At 42.2% G+C, this 8471-nt stretch overlaps 1 protein-coding gene across 3 annotated transcripts in view; it reads right to left on the reverse strand.

Moving 5' to 3' along the window:
• zgc:171482 (zinc finger protein) overlaps positions 1-6407 on the reverse strand; it is a 374188-nt gene extending 367781 nt beyond the window's left edge. For 2 of the 3 annotated variants that reach the window (XM_043712993.1, XM_043712992.1), the window contains exon 1: positions 6086-6407. The gene's annotated coding sequence lies outside the window, so the exon portion shown is untranslated. The remainder of the gene's footprint in view (positions 1-6085) is intronic. The other variant, XM_043712994.1, reaches the window with a different exon arrangement.
• Positions 6408-8471: the final 2064 nt, after the last annotated feature.

Consider the following 8471-nt stretch of genomic DNA (forward strand, 5'->3'; position numbering starts at 1 on the left):
CCCTACCTTTTATCTTAGCCTGCTTGGCACACCCTCCTCATTCCTGAAGAAGGGCTTATGCCCGAAACGTCGATTCTCCTGCTCCTTTGATGCTGCCTGAACTGCTGCGCTTTTACAGCAACACATTTTTAAGCTCTGATCTCCAGCATCTGCAGTCATCACTTTCTCCTATGTCTCTGGACCTAGTCTTGTTCCTATCTTCCTAACACTGATGGACTATTCAATTAGCTATACTGCTCAAGACTAATCATTCAACTTCACTTCTTCTTGCACATGTTTCTCCCTCTCTCTCTCTCTCTCACACACACACTCTCTGTGTCTCTCTCTCTCTCTCCAACTCATTAGCCTAGTTCATCTAATTAACTCTGTACACATTGTGCTATTTATACCCTATGAGAGAAGCTCTGTAACATCATCATAACGTTGCTCCAGGGTCCTGAAATCTTTACACACCTGGGTAGCTGTTACACAAAATCTCATTTACTGGCTTTTGGGTGGGATTAACCTAAAGTCACCTTGCTTAGTCCATCAGTGGTAGAATCAATGACTCCTTCCTCAGGGATTGTAACTTCAAAGTTCCAATTAGGAGAACATAACCTTGTGGGCCCATGATGTTCATGTGAATGATCTATGGTTTTCTAGCTGTCAAACATAATCCGCTAATGCTCACCATCAAATCTCCTCCAAGAGGAGCCGAAGACTTTTGGGAACATTGCAAGATTTGTGTGAGTGAGGCCCCTTTCGGTCATGGCTGACCATAGGTTGCATCCTGTTTGTTCTGGCTTTCTGCTTCCCTGAAGCAATGTCACTTGTGACTGAAGAGACCAATACTGGAGTGACAGTCCCGGTCGCAGAGGTCACATCTGTATGTGGTCATTGATCTGCTCGAGCTGTTGTACTCCTTCCTTGGTGCCCACTTGTCTGCTGCAGCACTCATCAGCTTCTTTTCCCCTGTTTTAAGGTGTTGGTTCAGGGTGCTTCTACATCTCATACTGTAAGCTGCAAACCTTTCCCAGGATTCCATAACAATATCAAGCCCCTTCATATCCCTCATGCAGATGTCCTTGTACCGCAGCTCAGGACGCCCAGTGGGTCTCTTCCCGGGTGCGAGCTCTCCATTGAGGATGTCCTTTGGGATGCGGCCATCCTCCATGCGGTGGATGTGGCCCAACCAGCACAGTCACCGCTGCCTGAGCAGAGTGTACATGCTGAGAAAGCCAATGCGAGATAGGACCACTGCATTAGACTCTCTCTCTTGCCAGGATATGCCCAGGATACAGCGGATACTCCTCAATTGGAAGATGTTCAGTCTTCTCTCCTGTCTGGCACTATGTAGTCTATGTTTCACTGCTGTTATTGCACAAAGCAAGAGTTAGCACTGCTGTAAATGATGCACCAAAAGAAAATTGTCTAGACAGTAAGAAATCAGCTGATGAAACCACATTAAGTGCCAATTCCAGTAGTCTGGAAAATCACTCCGCTCCAGTTATCAAGAGTTTAAGAAGTTTCACGGAGTGGCTCAGATATCCCAGATTGTGTCTTCTTTTGAAATATTTGCTTTTATCTCCATTTCAATTCATTCTCTTTCTCCAAAAGCAAATGATTAAATAGGGGTGGCAGGGGCACAGGCAATTACGTGTCATGATTACTGATTGCTTTTAACTCTGAATTCTGTCCACAGTTGGTGAGAAAGTCAGGGAGAGTTGCAGTCACTATCCTAAAGTGGACAGAAATGGCCCCACATGACTCCCTAAGCTAAAATATTAACAGATAATTGAAATGTTAGTTAGATTGAAATGATTATTATTTTGTTATAAATTACGTTGTTTGCTCTGCTGATGCATTTTTAAAAAAAAGTTGTAATTTATTATCATTCACAAGGTCACTCTAGACGGATCGTGCAGTGATGGTGTCATTATTTGCCAGAACAATTACTCTCTTCCTCCTTCTCTGATGTTCAGGGACCTGCTCGTACTCCGTTCCCCAGCACACTGACTGACCTTCAACAATGCTGCCGTCATGTACAAACCTGTACATTGAATCTCTGTAGCACAGTTAAGCGCAGCAAGCCCAGTGTCTATCTGACATTTTGCCTCACTCACATGACTCTCTGTGTCGTTCTAATTCTGGAGGCACTCTGATCAATTGTAGCTGCCTTTCAGCCACCTATTTTAAGGTTAGTTAATTGTGTAAAGACTTGGAGTAAATTATGGCATGTTCCTAGTCTGTGGGCTCATAGATTCATAGAGTCATACAGCACAGAAACAGACCCTTTGGCTCAACCGGTCCATGCTGAACATAATCCCAAACTAAACTGCCTGCTCCTGGCCAATATCCCTCCAAACTTTTCCTATTCACCTTCTTGTCCAAATGTCTTTTCAACGCTGTAATTATACCCAGATCCACCACTTCCTCAGGACTTTCATTCCACATGTGATCCACCCTCTTGTGTAAAAAAATGTGCTCCTTGTCTTTTTAAAATCTCTGCCCTCTCACCTTAAAAATGCGCCCCCGTTCTTGAATTCCCCCAATCCAGGGAAAAGACAACTACCATCAACTCCCTCTATACCCCTCATTATTTTACAAACTATTATAAGGTTGTCACCCAACCTCCTAAGCTCCAGTGAAAAAAGTCACAGTTTAGATCAGAGTGGTGCTGGAAAAGCACAGCAGGTCAGGCAGCATCCAAAGAGCAGGAAAATCGACGTTTCGGGCAAAAGCCCTTCATCAGGAATGGTGCCCGAAGCGTCGATTTTCCTGCTCCTCAGATGCTGCCTGACCTGCTGTACTTTTCCAGCACCACTCTGATCTAAACTCTGCTTTCCAGCATCTGCAGCCCTCATTTTTGCCTTAAAAAATGTCACAGCCTATCCAGCCTTTCTTTGTAACTCAAATCCTCCATTCCCAGCAATATCCTGGTAAATGTCCTTCATCATCAGAATCACTCCTGTTACATGCGCACCCAGAATATTATCTGCTCATATGTTTTACACATAACAAACAGCACAGCTGAAAGTCTGAATGAAACCAGCAATCCTTCACTCAATTTCCTTTCAAAGTGATCTGCTCCAACTCCTGAATGTTAGCCTACACACACTATCCTGTCTCTGGGACGACTGTGGTGATGGCTTTAACATCAGAATAAAATAGTTTGTACTCACTCGGATGTGGATGGAGACTATGGATCGAAATGTCTTTAATGAGCCTCTCTTTGAAGAGGTCAGTATGTATCAGAAAGAAACTCACATCAGTTTCTCAACTCCCAAATGGATGGGAACAACGATGAGTGGGGCATCAAAGATAAAGTAACAAATCTAAGATAAACAGAGAGAAGGAAGAGAGAGAGGAGATAGAGAAATGAAAGAGAGAGACGCGCAATGATTAAAGAATTTGAAGAGAGATGGAAAGGCACAGGATAAATAGATGAATCAATACATAGATAGATAGAATATATAGGTATATTGGAAAATCATCAGTGCAGCAATAGATGCCAAATTATGATGACAATACAAATAAAACAAATAATGATATTTTGTAACATAGTTACAGATAATTATTTAAAAATGCATAAATCAATAATAGGGTTGCATAATTATAAACATATCACAATGCAAATAAAGCACGCCTCTTTCATTTGCGGAATAAAAATGAAAGGTCAACTGTAATCTGCGTTTTTTATTAAAGCCCACAGGCCATGATGTGTCAGTGTGAGTTATTAAATTCTCAATCATTTACATACGATTTACCAAGTTTGTAAAGTAGGGGGTTGGGCGGTCTCCCAGTCCCTTTGTTCTGTTTCTTATTTGGAAACAATGTTGTTTCTCCTCAATTCCACCACACTATTTCTTTCATGTGGTTGTGGCAAGAGATAGAGGCCATCAAAGGTGGCATTCTGGGGTTTTCTAGTGAAGTTGGAATGAGAGGGATAGCGAGTGATAGAAAGAGAGAGTGTTAAAAACAGAGAAATAGAGAATGCAAGAAAGATATAATAGGGAGAAAGAGAGTGATGGTGATAGAGAGAGATATAGAGAGAGTGATAGAGAGATGGAGTGATAAGGAGAGAGAAATAGAGAGTAAGAGAGAAATATACCTAGAGAGAAAGCGAGTGATAGAGATATGGATATTGGAAGAGAGAGTAATAGAGATAGAGAAACAGAGTGATAGAGAGTGAGAAAAGATGAGAAGTAGATAGCAATACAGAGTTAGAGAAAGAGAGAGAGGGACATAGAGAGGAAGCGAGCTCAGAACTCAAAATTATCCACAAGCTAACACTTTAAATCAGTGTGGGATCTGGGTGACCGCACTAGGAGATGGGCAGTAAGGGCTGTTTTTCCAAGTTGGCTTAAGGTATATTGTTGTGGCAGAAACCAAAGAACTGTACAAAACCCGACTTGGCAGGATGTGCTGTGAACACTGCTCGAAATTCAGAAGTGTCCTTATTCTCAAGCACTAAATGTACCCAAACCTTGTCGAGAACAACAATTCAACCACAAAAACAAAATGACAGTGAGGAGTCAGGCTGGAGGAAGTAGATTTCACCTTGGTAGCAACTTTCCTTTCAGTGGAGAAGAAAGGTCAGGGTTATCATCAGTGTATTTTCTTTAAACCCAAAGACAATCCCTACACAAACCAACTGTTACCACAACCAAGAAAGGTTGAAGTCAGCAAAAGTACAAGTTTGAATCATTGCGATTGATTTTCAAAACCTTTAAAAACACATTCATGACCTGAAAGTGATCAGTGAAATTCCACATGAACCTGCACTTCAGATTTTTAATTGCATACAACATTTCTGTAACAGAAAGTGTCCCCGCGTATTGTATAGACATTGATAAATCTGATAGGAAGTTCAGGTGAAGTGTCTTTACCTGGACAGGATCTAAACATGGGCACCCCAGCTCATGGGAAAATTAAGGCAGATTGCTTTGATGCATATGCACAAATCAGCTAAACATGGGAGAGAAAAGAAGACAATATTCTGCTGAGAGAGTGACATGAAGCAGGAAACTCGAGTAAAGTGTAAACACTGATTGAGTTGAATGGCCTGTTTCTCTCAGCCCTATGTAGCTTCTAACATAATACCATAGCCAATTTACAGGGAAAACAAATACAAAGTTCATAAACCAAACTGGTTCTATAATATAAAGATCCCCAGTGTTGAAACTACCTACTTAGTTTTGCCAACTTTCTCAGAAATATCCCCTCAACCAGGTGCTGAACAGCTCTTTGCAAATTAAGAACCATCCTGTTACCTGTGAAGAAGTCTAATGATAATGAAAGGAGCCATTATATCTCTACAGATGCCAGTGCTGACATACACAAAGGAACTGCAGGAGGGGTGTGAAGAACTAATTTCTGTAGGATAGAGAAGGAAATCTTTTGTATCTCTTTGGGAGAAATTCTGTCTATTTGCTTGATGATTCTCAGTAACAGAAAGCAATATGAAAAGGTTGTTTAGCCAAAACGGTATCACTCAGGTTCCTTACCCCTCCAAGATCAGTGTGAAGGTGGCTGGTTCCTATGTAGAAGACTGTCCTCAGAAAACACAATGAGAGGAACAAGATTGGTAGACCATTTCTGGCGCCCATGACAGCACAAAAAGTGACCTGTTTTGTACTTTGTGTCCAAAGGCACTGCCAGCTGACTTGGTTTAAACTGTGAACTTTATTCTTTTTAAACAAAATCTGCAGAAACGCTTTCTCTCTTCTGAGGTAGCCTCACAGTCATAACACTTTAACACGTTTGGAGGGAAGCGATTTTGTTTTAAGTATCTAAATATTTAGCGATTGGATATTTAATAAACATCCTGACAATTAGCATCAGCGCCTGTCTCTCACTAATGAGAACGTTGTTTATTTCTCTACATTTTACTCAACGTTGTTGGAAAAGTAGTCAACAATTTGCACACTCAACAGCACTAGCCCAGTCATAGGTTAAAAAAAATGCTGACTTGGAATATATAATTAAAATCACAATATACTTTAAAAATCGTTAAAGTGAGACATCCGATCATCTCATTAGTTTAGTTTTACGGTACTGTAAATATTTGTAACATCATATTTTCATGACATTAAAATCGACTCACCCTGAACTCGTTAGAATGGGGAGGAATGTTGCTGTTTTTAGTTTCTTTTCTGCCGGTTTTTCGTTTCTCCTTATCCTTCTGTCTTCAGCCCCCTGGCCCCTATCTCGGTGAGATGGTGTCGGTGAAGGGACAGTGTGTGTGTGTGGAGATGTGATGATTTGCTAGTAATCTGGGATGGACGATTCTCTCTACGTGACACTATGCCTGGTACCAAACACACAGCGCCTCCAACATTCAGTCTCACGAATTGACAGAGAGAGAGAGAGGAAAACAATTCTTTCCTCCTAAGTAAATGAGTTATTTAGGCCAGAAATGAAACATAAAGGCTGGCTCATCTCAAATTCCACACCCAACGCTGCCCTGCTTTTCTTTACTACGTGTATCTTTCCTCTTTCAAAGTCAATGATGGAATGAACTGCTATGTTCAAAGCCACTAGAAGATTTTATTTTTCATTAACCCTTTATTGTATTACAGCATCACAATGAACATATTGTGTGGAGTTTGCACATTCCGTGTCTGTGTGGATTTCCTCCGGGTGCTCCGGTTTCCTCCCATAGTCCAAAGATCTGCAGCTCAGGTGAACTGGCCATGCTAAATTGCCCATAGTGTTAGGTGCATTAGTCAGAGGGAAACAGGTCTGGGTTGGTTACTCTTCGGAGGGTCGGTGTGGACTTGTTGGGTCGAAGGGCTGTTTCCACAATGTTGGGAATTTATTCTAATCTAATCATTTGGGCTTCCTCAGTGCATAGTCAGGAGAGTACACTGGAACAACAAAGAGCTAAGAACAATACAGCACAGAAACAGGCCCTTCGGCCCTCCAAGCCTGTACCACCACATTTTGCCCTTCCTTACTAAAAACTGTCTTCCCTTACAGGATCTGTGTCTCTCTACTCCCTTCCTATTACTGTATTTGTCCAGGTGCTTCTTGAATGCTGCTATTGCGTCTGCTCCCAAAATCTCCTCTGGCTTCGTGTTCCAGGCACTCACCACCCTTTGTGTGAAAAACCTGCCTTGCACATCTCTTTTAAACTTTCCCCCTTGCACCTTGAACTTGTGTCCCCTAGTAACTGACTCCTCCACCCTGAGAAAAAGCCTCATACCTTCCACCCTGTCCATGCCATTCACAACCTTGCAAACTTCTATCAGGTCACCCCCTCAACCTCTTGCGTTCCAGTGAACACAAGAGGTTGGCGGCACGGTGGCAGTGGGCGGCACGGTGGCACAGTGGTTAGCACTACTGCCTCACAGCGTCAGAGACCCGGGTTCAATTCCCGCCTCAGGCGACTGACTGTGTGAGGTGAATTGGCCATGCTAAATTGCCCGTAGTGTTAGGTAAGGGGTAAATGTAGGGGTATGCGTGGGTTTCGCTTCGGCGGGTCGGTGTGGACTTGTTGGGCCGAAGGGCCTGTTTCCACACTGTAATCTAATCTAATCTAATCAAACCCAGTCTAGCCAACCTTTCTTCATTGCTAAAATCCCCCATACCAAGCAACATCCTGGTAAACCTTTTCTCTACCCTCTCCAAAGCATTCACATCCTTCTGACAGTGTGATGACCAGAACTGTATGCAATATTCCAAGTGTGGCCTAACTAAGTTCTATAAAGCTACAGCATAACTTGTCTATCCTTATACTCAATGCCCCTTCCAATGAAGGCAAACATACCAGAGGCCTTTTTTACTACCTTACATACCTGCGCTGCCATTTTCAGTGATTTGTGGAGCTGCATACCCAGATCCCTCTGTGTATCAATACTCCTAAGGGTTCTGCCATTCACTGTATAATTTCCACCTGTACTTGACCTTCCAAAGTGCATCACCTCACGTTTGTCCAAATTAAACTCCATCTGCCATTTTTCTGCCTGCGCCTCCAACTGATCTATATTCCACTGTATCCTCTGACAATCCTCTTCACTATCTGCAACTCTACCAATCTTTGTATCTAAAGTTCTTTCAAGGAGAAACATGTAAGGGAACAAAATCAATTAATAATGTCACAAATGTAGGTTATGATTCTAAAAACATTATGGGGACATGTTTCCTAGGAAATCAAAACTGGAATGTAAATATTCAGGGGCGTGTGACTTTTTGAAAGAACAGTGACAAAGAGGGGCTTACATTACAGGAGGATAGAGATGGATTGCTCAGATGGGTAGATCAGTGGCAGGTGGAATTTTTAACATAAAGTTTGAGGTGATGCATTTTGGAAAAAGTAACAAGACAAGGGAGTACTCAATGAATGACTCATGCTCAGAGGTTCAGAGGAACAAAGGGATTTTGGTGGACTTGGCCATGGATCCCTGAAGGTGACAGGACTGGTTAACAGGGTAGTTAAGAAGGTATAGAATCATAGAGTAATATGGCACAGAAACCTATATCTTACGTTT

This window comes from Chiloscyllium plagiosum, chromosome 22 (genome assembly GCF_004010195.1).
Source record: "Chiloscyllium plagiosum isolate BGI_BamShark_2017 chromosome 22, ASM401019v2, whole genome shotgun sequence".
Taxonomy (NCBI): Eukaryota; Metazoa; Chordata; class Chondrichthyes; order Orectolobiformes; family Hemiscylliidae; genus Chiloscyllium; species Chiloscyllium plagiosum.